Source organism: Mercenaria mercenaria, chromosome 11 (assembly GCF_021730395.1).
Source record: "Mercenaria mercenaria strain notata chromosome 11, MADL_Memer_1, whole genome shotgun sequence".
Lineage (NCBI taxonomy): Eukaryota > Metazoa > Mollusca > Bivalvia > Venerida > Veneridae > Mercenaria > Mercenaria mercenaria.
In genome coordinates this window covers 59,916,199-59,941,265 of record NC_069371.1, presented here as the reverse complement: position 1 = coordinate 59,941,265, position 25,067 = coordinate 59,916,199, and the positions used below count along the sequence as shown (strand labels likewise).

The 25,067-nt window shown below is 36.2% G+C and overlaps 1 protein-coding gene across 2 annotated transcripts in view; it reads left to right on the top strand.

Annotated features, from left to right (window-relative positions):
• The first annotated feature begins 519 nt into the window (after positions 1-519).
• Positions 520-25,067, top strand: part of LOC123531850 (ecdysone receptor-like) — a 130,132-nt gene continuing 105,584 nt past the window's right edge. The window contains exons 1-5 of one of the 2 annotated variants that reach the window (XM_045313131.2): positions 520-910; positions 8,209-8,286; positions 21,472-21,614; positions 22,482-22,616; positions 24,236-24,306. The gene's annotated coding sequence lies outside the window, so the exon portion shown is untranslated. Of the gene's footprint in view, positions 911-8,208; positions 8,287-21,471; positions 22,617-24,235; positions 24,307-25,067 lie in introns of both variants that reach the window. The other variant, XM_053517524.1, reaches the window with a different exon arrangement.

The following is a 25,067-nucleotide window of genomic DNA, read 5'->3' as shown; positions in this document are numbered from 1 at the left end:
AAGCGGCGATTCATGGTATGTTTTGATAAATAGATCTATCAAATTCATCGCATTACACGTACAAATGAATTGACGGAGTAAACTTGCAATTGTTCTAAGAACTGACACAATGATTTTCTATCGTCTTCTAAAACTAAAACCTCGAGCTTCGCATGATTTATAGTACATAAGGCCTTTGTACACCTGCCTTAATAATCCTGTATAAATCACACCATTCTGGTTCAGATGACTGATGCAAAAGAGCCATATTTTGCACAATAAAACTTGTCCTCCATATAAAAAGTATTTTCTCTATTCTGTCTTTTTTGGCCCAAAGTGAATATGTGTGGAGAAGAAGATGCATGCTGTTTCCCTCCCCCACATGCTCTTTGCACTTATTATCAAACGGTTGGAGTCTCACCACTCAAAGCCCCATCCCTCCCGCATTGTCAATCTGGGTACGCACGCACAAAGAGCTGTAAAAGTACTTTATAATTCTTTGACTCTATTAAACCTATGCCGAACCTAACAGTATATTGTACACTCAATACGTTCGTACATCTAAAATGGGCAAATTAATGCTAAAAAATGAAATGGTTAAAATTGGTTTCTTCCCTTAAAAATGTTATGCCATTTGCAGAATGACACACCGAGCCTTCATTGGCAGGAATACTGTACATACATACGACAGGAAGTGTGTGGAAGAAGACCCACTCCCACCACGAACACCCTTCGCACCAGCTTTCAAAATTGGTGTCCGCCTTAAACCACATCCCATCCTCCACTTGAACAAGTGAAAGGATAATGAAAAAATTAAGTCAGTTACTTCCCTTTAAATTGACACGCCATTTGCAGAAAGACGCCATCGTCTGACAGAATGTGCGTGCTCAATTTAAGCCTCTGTTTCCAAATTACAAAATGGTCTTTAAAGGTAATTATCAACTTTATATAGTACCTCATTTACATCTGTTAACATTAGAAGTAGCTATTTTACACTGGCACCAGAGCACCAAACTGTGCTTTAAATTATGCCAAAATAAGTTTTAAACAAAAATAATCCAAAAACAAACTCAAAAACGCAGATTTATTGATATGCCCCATTCATACTTCGTCTATACAAAGTATGAATGGGGCATATCAATAAATATACAAAGTATGAATGGGGCATATCAATAAATCTGCGTTTTTGAGTTTTTTTTTGTTTTTTTTTTGTTTAAAACTTATTTTGGCATAAATTAAAGCACAGTTTGGTGCACTGGTGCCAGTGCTATTTTATAATTATTCAGAGCTGTGTTGATCATGTGACGTGGTGATGTGACAGGCAAAAGCAGGGAGATAACCCATGTTTTTTTTTATTTTATCAAAATTAATGTCTTGAAAATTTTCACAGTATCAGTTCTGGAAGATCAAAATTGTGGGTACAGCCTTAGGATTCTGAAAGACAACAAAACCGTGTCTAATGGCAACAGGTGCACATCCAGTCTTGGTGCCCATATGGGTGCCGCCCCTCCCCCCCACCCCCCAAAAAATAAATGTTAAAAAACACTGTTTTTAATCCTAAAACGAAATAAAAAAAATGAAAAAAAAAAAAAAATTTCCTATAAATTATATACTCTTATATGGAAAAGGTGCTTGTGTTGCCGTAACGCTATGGAGGTTTACTAGGACACGCTGTGGAACAACCAAATTGTCCAGTTCAGTAACAGCTGAGGCTACCTTGCTGCAATTTACACATCATGCATTTATAAAAAATGTAAACAATCATGTTCTGCCTAGTAAACAGCCTTAAATAACTTACATTTAAATTCAAACAAGCCAAATTGTCTAGACACTTGCAAAATAACAGTGACGATCGGCCATTTTGTTTCAAAACGAAAGTAGAAAACCTATTCTGTTGTTGGCGTCTTAGAATTTAAATGTAAGTTATTTAAGGTTGTATACTTGGTAGAATAGGATTGTTTACTGTTTTCTAAATGTCCGATGTGTAAATGACAACAGGGTAGCTTGCATTGGTACTGAACTGGACATTTTGGTTGTTCCACAGCGTGTCCCAGTAAACCTCCATAGCGTTACGGCAACACACGCACCTTTCCATATAAGAATATATATAGGAAAAAAAAATTGCAATTTTTGTTTTTTCGTTTTAGGCTTAAAACAGTGTTTTTATTTATTTATTTATTTTTTTTTTTTTAGGGGCGGCACCCATATGGGCACCAAGACTGGATGGGCACCTAGCTGTGTCTAATGGTATGTATGTTTATGTGCATATATTGACAGTAGAAGTTCATTTTTAGCTCATCTGATTTTTTGGAAAAAAAAGATGAGTTATTGTCATCACTTGATCAGTGTTGGCATTGGCATTGCCTGGTTAAGTTTTATGTTTAGGTCAGTTTTCTCATAAACTATTGAAGGTATTGCTTTGAAACTTGCAACACTTGTTCACCATCAATAGCTGACCCTGTACAGCAAGAAACATCACTCCATCCAGCTTTTTGCAAGAATTATGGCCCCTTTTGGACTTAGAAAATATCAGATTTCTTGGATAAGTTTTATGTTTAGGTCAACTTTTCTCCTAAACTATTAAAGCTATTGCTTTGAAACTTGCAACACTTGTTCACCATCATAAGCTGACCCAGTACATCAAGAAACGTAACTCCATCCTGCTTTTTTCAAGAATTATTGCCCCTTTTGGACATAGAAAATATCAGATTTATTGGTTAAGTTTTATGTTTAGGTCAGCTTTTCTCCTAAACTATTCAAGCTATTGCTTTAAAACTTGCAACAGTTGTTCACCATCATAAGCTGACTCTGTACATCAAGAAACATAGCTCTATCCTGCTTTTTGCAAGAATAATGGCCCTTTTTGAACTTAGAAAATCATGGATAGGACAATTTTTCTATTATACAAAAAAAATCAGATGAGCGTCAGCACCCGCAAGGCGGTGCTCTTGTTTTTCTTGGTATGGTCATCATATTGCTATATACATGATGAAATCTGGTTAATTGATAATTATCTTCTTGTAGTTCTAAGCAGTTTTCCCAGCCAAAATTTAAAGGTGGCAGGGACAGTCTTTTCTCTTCCAGTTGTGTGTAACAAGGGAGATAACTGTACTTTACTACATCAGTAGGGTTAATATTGAGTATATCAACCTGAAATATGCACCAAATTAGTATTGTGCTTTACAAACAACATAAACACAATAAATCTTAACAGTTAACCTTGATAATTATGTGTAATAATTTCCCTGTTATTACTACCGCCTTGGTAGCCTAGTGGTAGAACTTCCGCTTCGAGTGCGGGAGGTCATGGGTTCAATCCCCGGCCGTGTCATGCCAAAGACATAAAAAATGGTACTAGCAGCTTCCTCGTTGGTGCTCAGCATTAAAGGGATAGTGCTAGGCTGGTTAGCCTGGTTTCAGTATAATGTGACTGGGTGGGGTATCATGCCATGTGTCTATGGCGTGATATTCCATTGAGGCGGCACTATAAAGTTGGGCATTGTGCTCACTGCTACAAGTAGACCGTCATTTATATGACTGAAAAAATTGCTGAAAAAGACATTAAAACCCAAATACACACACACGAACTGCAAAAACGTTGGAGAAAATTGTTTGGAATATTGTGAAATAAGAAAAATGTTGAAGCTTTATTAAATTTTTATAGTTCCAATACATTCTGCATTGGTTTTAATAGTTGATTTTGTTATGTAAGCTCTCCATTTTAGGCCTCAAGGTTGAGCACATGCAATACCGTGTATCGAAGGGTTTGGACTTCGATCCATGAGAAGATACATATGAGCCTCACCATGAGAAAACCAACATAGTGGGTTTGGGACCAGCACGGATGCAGACCAGCCTGCGCATCCGCTCAGTGTGGTTAGGATCCATGCTGTTTGCTAACAGTTTCTCTAATTCCAATAGGCTTTGAAAGCGAACGGCATGGATCCTTGTCTGGATCCATGCTGGGCGCAAACCCACTATGTTGGTTTTCTCATGGCACGGGTCATATGTTTTTGTGACTCAAGTCATTTGTTTTTAACCTTCAGGTTGTTACATACAGAGTCCACTAACACTATCACCATTGTGTAATTGAAATAATGTTGAAAAACCTAGTAAAACAACATAATTTGATAAAACAAACATTGTTACTTAATTTTGTTTTCTCAAGAAAACTTCAGAAGATACACGTTTGTAAAGCAGTTAAGGCTAAGGGATTTGTTGAATTTAAGAATCATTTTTGTTACAGAAGTTTAAGCTCTCTTTTGCACTGGTGATAAGAGTTACAAATTGATATAGAACAGATGAAATTAGATGCAGTTTGTTTCATACTTCCAAAAGATACCAGTTTAAAGTGATAGTTAAATTTGTGAATTTTGTTATTAATACTTCTTAATACAAGTGACTGCTTCATATAAGGACTGCTAAATACAGGTGACTTTTTAGCTCACTTGTCACATAGTGACAATAGAGCTTTTGTGATCACCCTTCGTCCGTCGTCAGTGTGTGTGTGTGCATCCGTCAACAATTTCTTGTCTGCACAATAGTGGTTTCATTTATGATTTTATTTTAACCAAACTTGCACACAACTTGTGTCACCATAAGATCTCGACTCCTTTTTTGAACTGGCCAGATCCCATTATGAGTTCCAGAGTTATGGCCCCTTAAAGGGCCAAAATTAGCTATTTTAACTTTGTCTGCACAATAGCAGCTTTATTTATGATTTGATTTTTACCAAACTTGCACACAACTTGTATCACCATAAGGTCTTGGTTGCTTTTTTGAATTGGCCAGATTCCATTATGGGTTCCAGAGTTATGGTCCCTGAAAGGGTCAGAATTAGTTATTTTGACCTTGTCTGCACAATAGCAGCTTCATTTATGATTTGATTTTAATCAAACTTTCACACAACTTGTATCACCATAAGATCTTGATTCCTTTCTTAAACTGGCCAGATTCCTTTATGGGTTCCAGAGTGATGGCCCCTGAAAGGGCCAGAATTAGCCAATTTGACCTTGTCTGCACAATAGCAGCTTCATTTATGATTTGATTTTAATCAAACTTGCACAAAACTTGTGTCACCATAAGATCTTGGTTTCTTTCTTGAACCGGCCAGATCCCATAAAAATTTCTAGAGTTATGGCCCCTGAAAGGACTAAAATTAGCTATTTTGACCTTGTCTGCACAATAGCAGCTTCATTTATGATTTGATTTTAACCAAACTTGCACACAACTCGTATCACCATAAGATCTCGATTCCTTTTTATACGCCTGAAGGGACGTATTATGTTATCGCCTTGGTGTCCGTCCGTCTGTCTGTTTGTGAGTGTCTGTTGGTGAGCAATTTCCCTTCGCAGGGCACTAGACAACTTTTGGGGATAGGTACCCATACCCTCACTTGAATTATTCGACATTTTAAGACGAAAAGGGGAAGTTTAAGCCTTGTATATGTAACTACTTTTCACACTTATTAGTACTGTTTTCAATCATTTCTAACTGATGTGACTATATTGCAACAGTAATTTTCCTTTGAGGCACTATATAATATTAAAAGAAAGAGTTAATATCTATTTGTGTCAAACAACCTATCATCAGCCTGACAGGGGAATTTTCTTCTAAGAAAAGGGAAAAAACATATTATTTTAGGAGGGGAATGGTACCCATATTCGGCCCCAAAAATGGCCAAACGAGTGCCCTGCTTCGGCTCTGTAACTCTTGAACCCCTTGAAGGATTTCAAAGAAACCTGACAAAAATGTTCATCTCATCAAAACGACATGCAGAGCTCATGTTTCGGATGGCTCACTTCAAGGTCAAGGTCACACTTAGGGGTCAAAGGTCATATGACTTTGTTTGTGTGTATATTGCTCTGCATTTGCATTGCATTGCAGTGCTCTTGTTTTTATTTGGCAGATCCTTCTTTTGTTCACTTACAACAATTTTTTTTTAATTACTTCCCTTTTATGTTACTATAAGTAGCTTATTTTGTAACTTTTTTTATTATTAGCCATAAAAAAATCGAGACCACTTTTCTGTGGTACCTTCAATTTTTAGGTGTATTTTCACATATCTGTACCATGTAAGAATCCTTTTTTTTCTTTTTGGTTAAATTTCTTCCCTTTGTTGTTCCTGTCCTTTGAACTTAGATATTTTTTATGAGGACTTAAGGTATTAGGTCACTAATAGTAATGTTTACAAAATGGCCTTTGCTTGGTATATTCTGAAAGGTAACCGTGTTTTGCACTATTTTGCAAATTTTAAACAACTTTTACCGTGCCGTTTTTTATAAATTTTGAATAACTTATGGTTTCGCCTCAAGCTCAAGTAGAGACAAATTTCAAAGTGATAGCCACTATCCAAAACATTTGCAGAGAACTCATTTTACCATTAATTTCAATAGAAGAAACATCAAACTATTGGTAACCAATTATAAAACACAAAATAAAAATGTTAATATCATTTTTTCTATGGTGCCGCGAGTAAACGGATTTAATGAGACAGAATTCATACTTCAACATTGAAAAAATAAGGTCGAATGATGAGTTTCTGTTTTGAATTTTGCTTACTCCATTTAAAAATAACCTTAGGTAAGACGTAAAACCTACCTAAATTTCTTCCACAATATATAATTTAAGAGTGAAAGCAAAATGGAGAACTTTCACTGTGCATAACTCAATATTTTTAAAGATGTGTAACTCTACCCCTTCTGTTTAAGTAGTAAATTCTCTTTGAACACCAAAAAATCGCTTATAAGATTCATCTTTTTCCATTTTTGTACAAAACATCAATAATAAGTCTTGAAAGAAGTAAAAACTTACTAGTAAAAAAGGAAAATAAAGAAAAAAAAATTTGGTCCCAGTAGGGCTTGAACCTACGCCTCCCTAAGAATTGCAGCAAAAATAGGTTCATGGTAGGAATTAAATACTCTTCAAAAAGGAGGTTCTCTATTAGTGATCTAATACCTTAAATTTATTTTTAATATCTTCCCTTTGTTGTCCCTGTCATTTGGGCATCATCAGTCAAAATTTTGCGCCTATTTTCCTCTGATGTAATCCTTTGGACATGTAACTACTGGCCTGATTTGAAAATAATTTTATTTGAAGTAACTTTAAGAAAATTTTAACTATATTTTCTCATAATTCTTTTGATTGATCTTGATTATGATTTTTTGACCTTCTTGTCCTTCAGTGCAGTGATAACAGGTGAGCGATATAGGGCCATGATGGCCCTCTTGTTTATATTATGTGGCTGCCTTTATTTAGGTGAATGCTCAATCAGGTGAAAATATTATTTTCAGAGACAAGTCACCCTGCAGGACTTGTGACTTACAGTTGTCACTTGTCTTGCAACAGAGTTCACTAGTCTGGCAATCTTCGGAGTGATGTCAGCTATTTCGCTTAATTCGCCACCTTACTGAAGCCCTGGCAATATAGCAACACGGGCACCTGCAAGTACCAAATCGCTTACCATTTAATTTTTGATGTATGATACGTGCAGAAACGTTGCATGATTATTTCAGCAGGATGGGCTGATTTAAATTGGTACTGATTTCTACCCGAACAGTAATGCACTCGTCTTGTAGGACAACATAACAGAAAATTCCACTTGTCCTTGGGCCATTTCTACTCGTCTGTTGCAGCGGACTAGTAGAATTTTTGTCCCCTGTTAATACAAATAACTGCTTAAAACAGGAAAATTGGCATGCTGAACGTGTTTAAATAATGATTTTATTTTGTGTTTTTAGAGTTTAATATATGTTCAACAACCAAGGAAGCAATCTGACTAAAGTACTTGATCTTCTAAACGAAGATCTGAGAACGACCCATTCACATTTGTCTTCTGTATATTTTGGATTTCCAAGATTGCTATTTTTATTTTCGCAAATCTATTTTTGTTTGAACCAATCAGACAACTTGTTCGAATGTTAAAGAGTAAGAAAAATTTGCAGTTAATCCAGGGCTCGAACCCGGGACCTTTCGCTTTCAAAGCAAGTGCGCTACTGACTGAGCTAAACGGCTATCTGACATTTTTCTACATGAAAATTGTTAATATCAAATACCAAGGCATTTTAAAGCTTGCAGAATGTTGTAAGTTAACTTTTGATTGGCTAGCGGAAGGGTTGTCAGAACGAGGCCATCAATAGGTCGTTGTCAGATCCTATGCGTAGCGTAATAGGAGATGTACTTTAGTCAGATTGCCAAGGAAGTAACTGAAGATGTGCATTTTGTTTCCAGCTTATAGAAGTACCAGAGGATTTGATATTGTGGCGATGAATGGTACTTGGTTGAAATGTGAGAAAGTTTTGGAGTTGGGTAAGTTGAGAAATTATTTGAAGATATATTTATTCATATTTAAAGAATACGAACAATTCTTTCAAAGTATCTGTTAACAGAAAATTAATGTGTTTATTTGGGTAAACAGAACTTTGTTTTGGGTGTACAATATTAAATACCTAATACATTTAAGCCAAGTATAGATATGTTCTTCCATCGCGAAAAAAAAAAAAGGAAGTTTTTAAAGAAACGACTGTACTCAAACAAAGTTTCTTATATATTTACTCAAGTAAAATATATTTGAAGAGAATTTTCTACATTTTAATATATAAGATTGGAAAAACAAACTATGTTAGGGAAAGATGCACATTGGATATCTTTAAGAATACTTCAGGGGTTAAATTATAATCCCTAGCCATGAGTGCTGGTGTGTTATAGGAATGGTCTACGTCCGTCCGTAACAATTGTGTCCTCTCTATATAACTTAAACCCCTTGAAGGATTTTCATGAAACTTTGGTCAAATGATCACCTCATCAAGACGATGTGCAGAACTCATGAGTCAGCCATGTCGGGTCAAGGTCAGTCACAACTCGAGGTCAAAGGTATGAGCCTTCCATTTTGTGTCTGCTCTGTATCTCCTAAACCCCTTGAAGGATTTTCATGAAACTTGGGTCAAATGATCACCTCATAAAAATGATGTGCAGAACTCATGAGTCAGCCATGTCAACTCAAGGTCAAGGTCACAACTCAAGGTCAAAGGTTTGAGCCTTCCATTTTGTGTCCACTCTGTATCTCCCCCTTGAAGGATTTTCATGAAACTTGGGTCAAATGATCACCTCATCAAGATGATGTGCAGAACTAATGAGTTAGCCATGTTGGCTCAAGGTCAAGGTCAAGGTCAAATTTAATCTTATTCCTGCGATCTCTCAGCATATCGCTTGGAACAAATTCATTGATGTCGTCATACGTGGACTATAAAATATACTTAACAGCGTCAATGCTTCCACCCAATACCATCAACCCTTTCACTATCCATAACAGTGACGGGGGATATAGCTGTCTTTCAGACTGCCTTGTTAATCTTCAAGTGTGCATGATTAACATCTTTAAGGAGGTAGGTTACCTTGTTACCAGGGTAAATTCAAATTAGTTAAACCGTAGCAATTTATTTTAGTTAATGTTTTAGCTACTACAATCTCAAGTTTGTTTATCTCTGTCCCTCTGAGTTCAAGTTTTATCCAGTTTTGAAGTACATGACCCTCTAAAGGTATTTTATATTGAAAGAAGAAGGAAAATACGGATATTTAACACTTTTGTGTATTTCGGTTTCACTGTTATCCGTAGAAGTCTGCTTAGTTGATAATTTTATAAGTATGGGCGCTAGCTTTTTAAAATAAGCTTAAAATGTATATGTTTCCATGGTAACGCATTTTCTCTTATTTTTTAAACAATTATGTATGATAAAGCGTTTTTCAATGGCTTCAGTGCCATTCTGTTAATAATCAACGTGGAATATTAGGCTAATATTATAAGCAGAATACTCAACACTTTACATGGTACCCTATTTATCTTAACGTTTAAAGTGACCATGGCAACAGAGATGTTTAAAGTATCTTATATCTTGCTTTTTATCGTAATTTCTTAGGAAAAAGATTAAATAAAATTACCCGTCTCGTTTAATGAAGCTTCAAAATATTTTATTTCTAAAGTAAGTAATATGTTCGTGTTATTTGCATTTATTTTAACAAATTTCAAAGCTTAAAATACTTACAGCAGTAGTCCTCATTTGACATTTTTATGGAAAAATCATTGTGCTTGCAATTATTATTCTCATGGATAGTATTGAAATACAAATAAAAAGCTGAAGTAACTGTTGTGATTCTTAAATAGACCAGTGTCAACGCCTTTAAATTTTACATTTAGATATATAGGTTACAGGATTCGTTTCCATGGTAACATTAATTCAGTTCAAGAAATCACTATTCTCTACTGAAATTTGAACAATTTTAGAGCACAGTTTAAGTATATATGTACCAGATTATCAATGGAAACGGAAAAAAGGGTATTGCAAATCAAACATCACAATATTTATTTGAAAATTGCCATTATAAGTAACCTTTCACCCAGCTATATTCCTAATAACATCAGTTACCATTATCCATTTTCTTACATTCCTCATAACATTCCAGTAGAACTACACAAAAGCCGCAAAATATTGATCATTTTTCAGAGCGAAAGATTCATAAAAATATTTTGGCTAATAATGGCTGTTAGTTCAAATAGTTCAAATAAAAAAAAATGCTCAGAATTACGTAATTTCAAGATAAAAGCTATTAATTTTGCACGGTAACTGACACGTAACGTCATGACGTCGATGACGTCATTTTAAATCAACAATGTTTTGCAGCGTTTCTGCGGTAATTTATTTATTATTTCTGCATTATTAAACCATTAAGCATCAGAGCAGACACAGGTTAATATTTTTTTTGAGAAAAATAAATATACAAACACATTTAGTTTGTTGTTAACGTTGTGGTAAATCCTCCAGTTAGCTTCTGGTTGGGCATGCGCACATACAAATATTAAGGTAACCTGCCTCCTTAAAAGAAATGAAAGGGCAGTTTTGTTGTTTTCTTATTGTTTTGAATTACATAAATATGGTGTATGAAATCTGTTGAAATTAAAACACTGCCCAAATTGAAACTAATTGGACTTAATTTTTTTTCATGAATTGCTCCATGCAGAACATCTCTCATATAGGGACATTTTCATAGATTTTTTTTGTAAAACTGGGATATTCATTTATAAAAGTGTATTTAACCCTTAGCCTGCTAAATTTCTAAAATGGACTGTTCCATCATTCAGTTTGGGCAATACCATTTATTATTCGAAGGGGTGTTCACTGAAAATTTACTAACTGAATAGCGAACAATGCAGACCATGATCAGCCTGCACGGATGTGCAGGCTGATCTTGGTCTGCACTGGTCGCAAAGGCAAAACCGCTCGCCGCCAGCGGGCTAAGGGTTAATTTATTAAATTGGCCTGCAGTATAAACTTTTAAACATAAGTTTTCTTAATAATTAATCATATATCTTACTGCTTGTTCATTATTTTCCATGCATGATAATAATACATATTATGAGGGCTTCTTTGTATGTGTTGTTAGATTTGTTGACTGTGTTTTTGCCCTTCATGTCTGTCCTGCTCGTGTCAGGAAGCCATCCAGCTGGCAAGGAAAATCAGTACTACCCAGCAGCATGCCACTGTTTGAAATTAAATGTCTTGGGAGGCAGGCCTTGGGTCTTTCTTCTCTATTTAAAGCTCAAAAGTACTATGATTTATGTGGTGGTATTGTGTCTTAAAAACCAACAAAACAGATACAAAAAGGCAAAATTTTTATCTCAAGCTGTGAAATAATGATACAGAAATTTTTGTGCTTGGGTGGGTTGGCACTTTGTCATTTATGTCATGTATATTTCAGAAAGTATTTGACCTAAAGTCAGACATTATAGGGTTCAGAGAGTGAAGACGTACATGTGTGTTTTGTTGAGTGAAACACCAGAGTTATGACCCTTGACTTTGTCAGAAATATTCATTAAAGACCTAAATGTTTGTGTTACACATATCTGAAAAAAGTATCTGACCTATAGTCATGAAATTTTACAGGAATATTATTCAGCATGTGCAGTTTTGTACCTGGGGAGATTTATTTGGGATTCTCTCAGCATGACCATACAGCATGATTATGGGCAGCGGTTACCGCCAAAATTAGTAAATATACAACCCATTCATTAACAAGTTAGTCAGTGCAGTACATTTTTACGCTTGTCTAAAATTCCATCCCGTTATTCAATGCATTGTATTTAGATACCATTTAATACAAAACTTCATTCCATATAATGAAACGATACGTTAAAAAACTTGTTGTGATGCACCGAAATGTGAAACCGTCCAACAAGTCAGGGTGCCATGCAGTCCAATGTGAAGACGACTTTGAAGAAGCTGTCTGTGCATTTTCTGATTTTGAAATAACGTGGCACAAATAATTTCCATAATAAGAGGACATGTCACAGGCAAAATTTAGACCCCTAGGTCAGAGATCAAGATCACACTTGGAAGTCATAAGACATTTGTGTGTCTGCAAGATTTTTTTTTTCTGCACACATCCTTTTGCACCTAGTCAGATCCTGAAATTATATGGAATAAGTAACCACCATTATAAGAAGAAAAGCATCTAAATATCATAATTATACTTTTTCCAGTCCATTACCCACAGGACTCACAGTTCTGTGGCCAAGCATCTCATAGCAGGGACAATACTAGTTAACAGTTCTTTAACTGCCGCTGTAGGCTATTGGATATTAGACGAGTATACATCAATTATTTTCGGTGGTTTTCCTGCATTTGCTGATATTTTGTTTGACAACATGGAATATTACGTGATATAAATAATTATGTGCACAAATTTACTAGTCACATGTATATTTAACATGTTGTGCAAGTAATTATTTTATTACTCAAAATAAAACCAAACTATCTCGTACAGTACTCATTTTTATTAGCTCATCTGATTTTTTGAAAAAAAAATGATGAGTTATTGTCATCACTTGAGCGGTTGTCGGCGTCGGTGTCGGCGTCTGCGTCGGCATTGCCTGGTTAAGTTTTATGTTTAGGTCAGCTTTTCTCCTAAACTATCAAAGCTATTGCTTTGAAACTTGGAATACTTGTTCACCATCATTAGCTGACCCTGTATAGCAAGAAACATTACTCCATCTTGCTTTTTGCAAGATTTATGGCCCCTTTTGTACTTAGAAAATATCAGATTTCTTGGTATTGCTTTGAAACTTGGAATACTTGTTTACCATCATAAGCAGACCCTGTACATAAAGAAACATAACTCCATCTTGCTTTTTGCAAGATTTATTGCCCCTTTTGGACTTAGAAAATCAGTTTTCTTGGTTAAGTTTTATGTTTAGGTCAGCTTTTATCCTAAACTATCAAAGCTATTGCTTTAAAACTTGCAACACTTGTTCACCATTATAAGTTGACCCTGTACAGCAAGAAACATAACTCCGTCCTGCTTTTTGCAAGATTTATGGCCCCTTTTGGACTTAGAAAATATCAGGTTTCTTGGTTAAGTTTTATGTTTAGGTCAACTTTTTCTCTTAAACTATCAAAGCTATTGCTTTGAAACTTGCAACACTTGTTGACCATCATAAGCTGACCCTGTACAGCAAGCAACATAACTCCATCCTGCTTTTTGCAATAATTATTGCCCCTTTTGGACTTAGAAAATCATTTTCTTGGTTGAGTATTATGTTTAAGTCAACTTTTCTCATAAACTATCAAAGCTATTGCTTTAAAACTTGCAACAGTTTTTCACCATCATAAGTGGACACTGTACATCAAGAAACATAACTCTATCCTGCTTTTTGCAAGAATGATGGCCCTTTTTAGACTTAGAAAATCATGGGTAGGACAATATTTCTATTACACAAAAAAAATCAGATGAGCGTCAGCACCCGCAAGGCGGTGCTCTTGTTAACATCAATATGTACTGATACTTATAATAAAGGTTAACATCCATATATAATAATGTAATGAACTTAGATTAAAGTCTAATAGAAATAATGGAAGTTGATCGGCCGCTCATGACTCAACAAGAGTCTCACTGTGTAGAGTCTAAGTGCGATAAAATTTCCATCGACCGAGAGGAGAACAGACGCACAAACCCAAGGCTTGCAAACATTACCAACCGTAACAACACAACCACACAATCCATCGAACTTCAAATTGTGAATCCAACCCAGCCCTGGTCTCACCGGAATGTGGGTCAAATGCACAACCCGAGCCAATGTAGAGCGAGGCAATGCAATACAACAGCACGCATGGTAAGGCAACGTAAGACACTTTGTACACTTTGTACTTTTGCAACGGGTGTCACTCAAATGCAAATACGCAACAATGTCCATTGAACGTCGAGCCACATATTCCACTCATTTCGGGTATCACCGTATAATGAGCGGAGTCGCAACACGAGTCAATGTAAGGCAAGGCAAGGCAAAGTGACACCACCTAGAGCAAGGCAAAGCAACGCAACATACGCAAGGCTAGATAGGAATTGCCAGGTACTACGGCAAAACCTTTTACTATCCAGTTAACACAAACTGGTAAACATATGACACCCCAAGGTACACAACTTTAATGCAAACACACAGACACCGCATCCGTTCACCCCACGGCCGACAGAATTTTACCGCTAAAGCGAGCGACAGTATGTGTCAATTTGTAACTAAACACTTTACTACTTATAAACCTAAATAGCATTAGAAGCATGTTAAATGTCTAAGTTCGGATCACGATTTGATACATAACTTTTGCAATAACTAATGATAATGAAAAATTAGCGATATCCTTTTGAGATTTTCAAAAGTCACTGGAAATGATAAATGTAACAGTCCATAATTTCATGTAACATTTTTATGTCGTGACAAGTTTCCAATATAATATATTAAACTAAAATTGTGAAACTGTTCCGATAATGTACTACTAAAACGATATTCAATTCACTTTTGTCTTCGTGCACATTTAATTGATGCATTCACTAGCAAGACATATCATAATAACAATTTGTCATGTGTTTTTATCAGAGAGCTATATTAACTTAAAACTGGAGAGTCATATAAGAATACATAAACACGTCCATACTGAACCACTTCCATGAATACAAGAACTAATAATATACACTATAACAGTCAATCACAGTTCTTACTTTGTTATCACATTTGAATACATCTTACGTTGGAAAAGTCTTTGGTCCAACAAATAGCGTAGCATCTCCCAACAGTAGATATTGTTCGTGGTGTATATATGACGATGGCTCAGCATTTTAACTCCAGTATCATAATTGCTCTCTGGTATCTAATCAGTGTCTAATCACTAAGGCACAGTTCACACCTGTGATTGTAATCAATAAGGCGGCAGTATCTAGGAACAACTCAATCGCTGAATGAAAGGAAAATAACTTAAACTTAATGCACCTATTACTTAACCATTTTTGAAGAAATAGACTTTGTGGCTAATTTTCTTATATATTATTGAATCTGTGTTTCATAAGAACATTGCACAAATGATACGGTTAACATCAACAGGTTGATTCCTAATTTACAACTATGATTGTTAAAAGAATAAATAGTATATACTATCAGATCATTAAACTATAATACTAGAACGAAATTGTACATGTAAGATACTATAACATTTCAATCAGATATTAATATGGGGTGTGGCGGGCGGGTAAATAGTTTAGATGTTAGTACGACGGTGTAGCTAGTCAAATGTGAGAGAACTGCACGAGATTTTTTGTATATATAGTATATCGAGCTGGTTACCAGTTATAGTATGAATAGGGCCCAGTCCTGTGCAACTGAGTGTAACAATATCGATGGTACTTTATCTATAGATAGCAGATGACAATTTGACATGACATAATAGCAGACGACAATTTAACAAGCGGGAATTTGATAAAAAATAAATCAAATTATTTTAATTCTAAAATAATTTCCATTATTTTATTACTCAAAATAAAACCAAACTATCTCGTACAGTACTCATTTTTATTAACATCAATATGTACTGATACTTATAATAAAGGTTAACATCCATATATAATAATGTAATCAACTTAGATTAAAGTCTAATAGAAATAATGGAAGTTGATCGGCCGCTCGTGACTCAACAAGAGTCTCACCGTGTAGAATCTAAGTGCGATAAAATTTCCATCGACCGAGAGGAGAACAGACGCACAAACCCAAGGCTTGCAAACATTACCACCCGTAACAACGCAACCACACAATCCATCGAACTTCGAATTGTGAATCCAACCCAGCCCTGGTCTCACCGGAATGTGGGTCAAATGCACAACCCGAGCCAATGTAGAGCGAGGCAATGCAATACAACAGCACGCATGGTAAGGCAACGTAAGACACTTTGTACACTTTGTACTTTTGCAACGGGTGTCACTCAAATGCAAATACGCAACAATGTCCATTGAACGTCGAGCCACATATTCCACTCATTTCGGGTATCACCGTATAATGAGCGGAATCGCAACACGAGTCAATGTAAGGCAAGGCAAGGCAAAGTGACACCACCTAGAGCAAGGCAAAGCAACGCAACATACGCAAGGCTAGATAGGAATTGCCAAGTACTAGCCATAACCTTTTACTATCCAGTTAACACAAACTGGTTAACATATGACACCCCAAGGTACACAACTTTAACGCAAACACACAGACACCGCATCCGTTCACCCCACGGCCGTCAGAATTTTACCGCCACAATAAATTTATAATTTATCCGCCAAAATTCTAACGATTATCCGAAATATTCTTTAATATTGAATCCTTAATATAGTCCAAGTAAAACTCTAGCCCTACATCATTCAGATGAACGCCATCTGGCCGAAAAAATGGAGTTTCGGCATCTATATCTGGCTGAATAACATTATATCTACCAATGGATCGAACCAACTTGCGGCCTGCCCTGTTTATATGGAGACGCTTTTGTTCAATTACATCATACCCCTTTAAGGCCCCTCTCCAGACTTGCCTCTGCAGAATATCTATCCAAACTATAATAGACTCGGGAAAGGCTTCACGCAAATATTCTATCTCAGTTTCCATTGTCCTTTTAATTTGAACAACTGTGGAGTCCGTTAGATCATTCCCACCTAGATGCAAAAATATAATTGACGGAGGGGAAGAAAGAAGCACCTTAGCTTCAATTTGTTGTCTGAAACTCCGCCAGTGGAAGCCTCGCACCCCCAGCCAGTCAGTTGTCAAATCCGGTAGGCGCAGGTTCAGTTTGTTCGTATCCTGTGCCCGCACTCCAGCCCAATATGGGATCGAGTCTCCAAGGACCCAAATGTCTAAATCAAAATTATACGAGAATGTAAGTAATTAAATCAAAATTAACATGTTGAATATTGACATACGACTTGGGTCTCACCAAGCATATAAGCCTAATGTCACAATATTAGTTACGGATATATAATTTGAAACAACCAGACGACCATCTACCCAGTTTCATTATTGTTTCTGATGATAGGCCTTGCATTGCTAAATCTGTGGCTCTGCCTATTCGAAAGCTATGGGTTTTATAACTGGTGTTGTTGAAAATTCGAGTGTTATTCAAACATTTGGCCAAAACCGCAGAAAACTAAGATCTTGTCACTGGTGTCCTACTATGATGAATAAATAAAGGACCCTGAACTTTTGGTCTTTTCGCTATATATTGAGATAATGCGCGGACTGGACAAATCATATCCTCGTCTCTGGGAATTTTTAATGTGACCTGATTTCCGGCCTGATTAGTTTTGAAATAATGAAGTTTGATACCTATATATTTGTTATCTATAATGGATATGTCTGAGACTTGAACAACTATATTGAGGCATAAATGATAAATGTGTTAGTCCATTTCTCGATACAGTTAATCTGCTCTTTGCATTCCTTTTGTACCGACTCGATGTGCCCGTCACTATTCAATTTAAATACTGAGCCCTTACAAAATTCGGACAATTCAACTGCGCCTTTCAATAACAATGCTAGACTTACATATTTGCCCTTGCAAATCTTTTGTTTGAGAGAAGCTGGTACGTGGGCGGCTAAATCGTCATCCGCCAAGCGTAACGCTTGTATAGAAATGTCATTTAGCGGATTTACTGAATTGTGCGCATGAAAAGGAATACCTGTTGGCGCGTGCGTAGCTAGTGTATTCGCGTCGCCACACCTCATTTGTAAATTATCAGTAGGCCCTAAAACACTACTGCAGCCTCCATTTTGAGGAACTATGTTTGAATCCCTAATAATCTGCTCAAAATCAATAATACTGTTATTTGACATACCAGCAGAGGATTGTTGAACTCTATTGTCCACCACATTCTCCTCCAAGGCGTCTGTACCACGTTTCTGACCTCGGCCTGTGGGGTCGCCGTCATGCTGGTCGTCTATCTGTTCGGCTACGCCTCTCTGGACCTGTCTTGGCCGTAAAACCCTTTCCTCTGCCTGTTGTTCATGCCTCTCAATATTGGCTTGCCCTTCATTTTGTTGAGCGTCTCTGTTACGAAGAGCCCTCCGACGCATAGGTTCCCGCCTTCGACCACGTGGCATTGCAATTGATTGCAATTGCAAGTGAAATTGCAGACGTGTAGAAACGTTTTCCAAATAAATAGTTTAGATGTTAGTACGACGGTGTAGCTAGTCAAATGTGAGAGAACTGCATGAGATTTTTTGTATATATGGTATATCGAGCTGGTTACCAGTTATAGTATGAATAGGAACCAGTCCTGTGCAACTAAGTGTAACAATATCGACGGTACTTTATCTATAGATAGCAGACGACAATTTGACATGACATAATAGCAGACGACAATTTAACAAGCGGGAATTTGAGAAAAATAAATCAAATTATTTTAATTCTAAAATAATTTCCATTATATTTACATAAGTTTCCATATTAAATATATATTTTTACACAAAGGCATATTTATAAAGTTATATAAGTAATTATTTATTCACTAATTACAAAAGAAGAAAGGAAATTGAATTTAATGATTCGGAATAGTCCCCTCTTAAGTTGGACATAATACTTATTTGAAAAGAAAATTGATCCCAGTGCTATAACAAGCTTTTGTCATGCAACATAATTACCACTTTTGATATTTTTGTTCAATTATTCAAAGCATTTGAGAGGGATGAGTTGAATTTGCACAATATTTTGTTTTTACTTTCACATTTCAGGTGCATTTGAACCCTTGCCTGTAGTATAATAGTGTAACCTTGTCTGCCTAAATTGTTGTCTCCAAATTTTTATTCTGTGTCATTATTCAAAACATATTCAGCAAAATAATCACACTGATGTTACATTAAAGTGTTAGTTAAAAGTAAAGTAAAATTAATTCAGTTACCTATATGACACAAGTTTGGGCATGTTCATAGGCGTAGGAGCAGGGGGGAAAAAGGATTAGATGTGATGCTATTGTCAATAAGAGAAAGGGCTTTATGATTTGGTTAAGTTTTTTATTTGTAAGCTGGTATCTCAGTAACCACTTGTAGGAATAGACTGAAACTTCATACACTTATTCACTGTGATAAACTGACATCATTGCACAGGTTCTTAACTATTTTGCCTGTTTTACAAAGTTATGCCCCCCCGCCTTTTTTTTTGCAGTTTTTGGTTAAGTTTTTGTAATTAAGCTGGTATCTGAGTACTAACTAATTGGAATGGATTGAAACTTCACACACTTGTTCACTGTGATGATCTGACTTACATTGCACAGGTTCCATAACTCTTTTTGCCTGTTTTACAAAGTTATGCCCCCCCCCTTTTTTTTTTAGCAGTTTTTGGTTAAGTTTTTGTAATTAAGCTGGTATCTCAGTACTAAGTAATGGGAATGGATTGAAACTTCACACACTAGTTCACTGTGATGATCTGACTTACATTGCACAGGTTCCATAACTCAATTTTGCCTATTTACAAAATTATGCCTATTTTTCGACTATTTTTGTATGTAAGCTGGTATATGCTTTTCTGTTGTTCTTGTATTACCCAGATTGGGGTAAGACATCCGCATAAGACACCCTCGATCAAGGTAATATACCCCGATCGGAATATATGCCCAACCTGTTTAACTATATTTACAATAGAGAAGACCAAATGTATCAATATTTTGTCTTATAAGAAAAGCTTAGGTTCATATTTTCAGCCTTTTGCCGACTTGCGTGTATTAACTGTGTCGAACGGTTTCATGGGCATCAAGTTTTTATACAAAACGGTTTCAAGATGCATTGGACAGATCGAGTCAAGTTCTAATGAATCGTTTCATTTTACAATACACAAACTCATGCGTCGTTAAACGGCTTCACATGGGCTGAATGGCATCAAAATTTTATACGCCGCTCCAACTTACACAAGACCGTTTAAGTATGCATAAGATGGCGACAAGTTTTAATGAATCAGTCCATTTTACACTGCACAAACTCATGTTGGGTTAAACATTTTCACATTAGACTGCATGGCATCAAGATTTATTAGACCCGCCCGCTTAGCTCAGTAGGTAGAGCGTCGGTCTACGGATCGCGGGGTCGTGAGTTCGATCCTCGGGCTGGGCGTATGTTCTCCGTGACTATTTGATTAACGACATTGTGTCTGAAATCATTAGTCCTCCACCTCTGCTTCATGTGGGGAAGTTGGCAGTTACTTGCGGAGAACAGGTCTGTACTGGTACAGAATCCAGGAACACTGGTTAGGTTAACTGCCCGCCGTTACATGACTGAAATAATGTTGAAAAACAGCGTTAAACCCAAAACAAACAAAATCAAGATTTATTACGCTGCTCTGAATTACACAAAGCAATTTCCATATGCATTAGACGGTGTCAAGTTGAATAGGTCATTTCATTTAACACTGCACGTTCTCATGTTGGTTTACATTGGGCTGCATGGTAAAATGTTTTGTCAGATGATTTCATATTTTGATGCATCACAACAAGTTTTTCAATGCATTGTTTCATGTTTCAATGAGTGGCATGAAGTTTTGTAATAAATGGTTTCAAAATGCAATGCGTTGAATGCAAGTTTATTGGACGGGATTGAGTTTTAGACTAGATGGTGTTGAAATGCTCTGCACTGACAGACTTGTTAATGGATGGACTGTATATTTACTAAATTTGGCGGTAACCGCCGCCCATGCATGAGTTGTCACTCTCAACTTACTTAAAAATATGCAAAAAGGGCCTAAAAGTTTTTTGTTTTTTCACAGATCTCAAAAGGCATTTGACCTGGAGTCATGAGACTATAGGAAAATTGTTTACCATTTGAACTTGTCCACCCCTCCCCACTCTTCCTCCAAAAATTTATTCTAGTCCTTTCAGTTTCTTGTGTGTTGTTTTTCTTCAAAAAGTACACATAGCAAAGTATATTTTACTTCTATTTTCTTTCATTTTTCCATGGCATAATATTTTCTTAACAGTGAAGATAATATGAAAGTTTACTTGCATTGTCAACCATGCAGTGGGGGTACCAGTGTGTAATGTACACACATCTAGTTTCTTTCCATTTGTAAAGGAGTAGAATAATTCTACACTTAATTAACACTGTGTTGGAATAGACCATCTTGAAATGTTGTTGCAATGTGTATCATTGAATTCTTTCAATTTTAGGACAAAGAAGTGTGTCACATTAAGGTCCATATCGAAGAAGAACAAAAATGAAAGTTAACAGAACAAGTTAAAATTGTGACAAAGCTAAGATCTATAGAGACAAGGGACATGTGACTGAGGATGCAGTTGACGGTACCATCAAGGTCAGCTTAAGGGTAGTTGATTTATGTTTTCATTGTCCACAGCGACCACACTTTACTGACCAACTCCCTGTATCATGTTTTTCATAGCTTGCTATCCTTGAAAGAGACTCCTAACTCAGCCAGATATATTTCAGAAAGTAAGTCACTTTAGGTCAGAGTTTATACCAGTAGGTTTCTTAATAATCAGACTTGTGCAAGGAGTATATTTATCAGCATACATGTCTTTTCTTCTTTGCTGAAGAAAAATTTGAGCTGTTGCACTCGCCCAGGCATCTGCATGGTTAAAGTTTTTGATATAGTCAAATATCTCTGTTACTATCAAAGCTTTTGACTTGAAACTTGAAACGTTTATTTATTATTAATGTCTACACCAGATGAAACAAACCCCATAACTTTGATTGAATTTTGAAAGAATTATGCCCCTTTTTAACTTAGAATTTTTGGTTAAAGTTCTTGATAAAGTCAAAAATCTCTGTTACTATCAAACCTTTTGACATGAAACTTAAAATGGTTATTTACTTATATCTAGACCAGGGTTTTGACAGTTATACCCCTTTTTACCTAAGAATGTTTTTGTTGAAGTTTTATAAAGTTTTTACTGGCAAAGCTCTAATTCAGAGTCAAGCATTGAGAAAAGTCGAACATGCTCTCTTACGGACAGCTCTTGTTTAAATTCTTTTTTCCTTAGTGCATTAGGTTTTTACCATCTTTTAAATGTTCCTCAAGGTTTTTAGCTGATGAAAAGTTTGTGTTAGTTTCCAGATTTGCATAGAATGAATTTATATTTACGTCAAATTTTTCTTAATACCAGGGTTGAAGAAATAACAGATCTCTTTCGTAAATTTTTTATACATCTTACGTATGCAGATTTGATAGGCCTTGAGTGTGTCTGACTGATGTGGAAGCCTTAGAAAAAATGCTGCTCACTAGAGATCAACTTTGTCAAATATTCCACAGAAATGCTGGGTGGAAAAAGCTCTATTTTCATAGGTTTAGATAAAGGTGAGTTGAACGCTCATAATGCCTTCGTTTATAATGTGGCTGCCACTTTTTTTGTTATGAACAAAGCCTATATTAATATTCTTATTAAATCATACTGTGAATAATAGTTTTCTTCTACAGTCGGCAAAAGTTTGAATATTAATTAGCGTAGGAGAAAATTTTATCAAATCCGTTGTTTATGTTATCTCCCTTTATGGCTCTTACTGTAAAAGTACATATGCAGTACTGAAAGTAGTGCCTTTCTAATTACATAATTATGCAGAACATCTATTTGGAAAGCCACTTTATTATACACCGGAAGGAACGTATTATGTTATGATGCTGGTGTCCGTCTGTCCATCCGTCCATCTGTCCATTAGCAATTTAGTGTCTACTCTGTAACTCTTGAACACCAAGAAGGATTTCAAGGAAACTTTACAAAAATCAAGGAAACTTAACACAAATATTCACCACACCGAGACGACGTGCAGAGCGCATGTTTTGGATGTCTAGCTTCAAGGTCAAGGTCACACTTAGGAGTCAAAGGTCATATCAGTTTGTTTCGTGTCCGCTCTGTAACTCTTGAACCCCTTGAAGGATTTCAAAGAAACTTGACACAAATGTTCACTGCATCGTGACTACATGCAGAGCGCATGTTCTGAATGTCTTGCTTAAAGGTCAAGGTCACACTTAGGAGTCAAAGGTCATATCAGTTTGTTTCGTGTCCCCTCTGTAACTCTAGAACCCCTTGAAGGATTTCAAAGAAACTTGACAAAAATGTTCACCACACCAAGACGACGTGCAGAGTGCATGTTCCGGATGACTCGCTTCAAGGTCAAGGTCACAGGGGTCAAAAGTCATATCAGTTTGTTTCGTGTCCGCTCTGTAACTCTTGAGCTGCTGGAAGGATTTCAAAGAAACTTGGCAGAAATGTTCACCACACTGAGCTGACATGCAGAGAGCATGTTCCGGATGACTTCCTTCAAGGTCAGGGTCACACTTAAGGGTCAAAGGTCATATATGACTTTGCTTCATGTATATTGCTCTGCATTGCAGTGCTCTTGTTTTTTATTTGGCAGATCTCTTTTTTTGTTCACTTACAATAATTTTTTTTTTAATTACTTCCCTTTTATGTTACTATAAATAGCTTATTTTGAAACTTTTTTGTTGTTGGCCGTAGGGAAAGACGGAGACCACTTTTCTGTGGTACAACTTGGATGGTACCTCCAATTTTTAGGTGTATTTTTACATACCTGTACCTGATAAGGATATTTTTTGTGTACTTTGAATATTTTTTTTTGTGGACTTAGAGATTTGTATTTTTGAAGTTTTCCTTTTGTTGTTCCAGTCCTTTGGGCTAGAACAGGCAAGTTCTTTAAATTTTGCTCCCATCCTATGATGTAACCCTTCGGGCGTATATTGCCCCGCTTGGCTGAGCTCTTGTATGTTTTTAGCATAACATTTAATGCCTTATGGAACTTTAAATGGAAAATAGAAAAATGAAAGTTACCATGGATTGAACCATGGATTGAAGGTAATGTATAGTACAATGGATTGAGAAACATTTGTGTTTTATATTAAAGCCAGTTTTGAAAATCTGTCCATATATTTGTATGTTTTAAACTTATTTATTTATTTAGGAAGAGCAGTTGAGGTTACCTGCCAGTGTGAGGGATTGTGAAGCAAAGTTGTACTGTCTACTTACTTGCAGGTATTTGAAATTTATAAACAGTAGAAGTGGTTAATTGTTTGTCATGGAAATGTCCGCAGTTCTTTTTTCCATAATTATGTCTCCCACTATACATATGTGTGGGAGACATCTTGATTTACTCCTGTCTGTGTGTGTGTCTGTAACTCTGTCACAAAACTTGTCTGCACTCTAAGTCGAACAGTTCTCATCCAATCTCCACCAAACTTGAACAAAATGTGTTGGACATTAAGTCCTCGGCCAAGTTTGATAACTAGCCATATCAGCCCAGGCCCTTAGGAATTTTGGCCCTTGAATACCAGTAATTAGGGCTGGGACGATTTCAAAATTTTAAAACCGGTTAATCGTCAGTTTGATATTGAATCGAACCGGTAAATCGGCCGCCATATTGAAAATGCTGTTTCCTTTCCTGACGACCATATCAAGGTACTTCCAGCAGCTGACTTCATTAGAAACTTACCGACTTTATCGTTTGCAAGCAGGATGACAATTGATAAGTCATATTTTATTTCAAAGATATCACGACATGCAAATCCAAGGCTATTGATTGTGTTCAAGTTGATGTGTTTTAGCAAAAATATACTGGATCTATGTGCTGGTCAACGAAATGTATAAAGATAAAGTACGACTTGTGATGTTTATTTTTTGAGAGCAATTAGCGGTTTTGCAAAATTGAAACCGGTTTCACCTAGTAATTGACCCGGATCCGATTAACCGAGTAATCGTCCCTGTCCTAACAGTAACCGAAAATACTTATGCCAGTG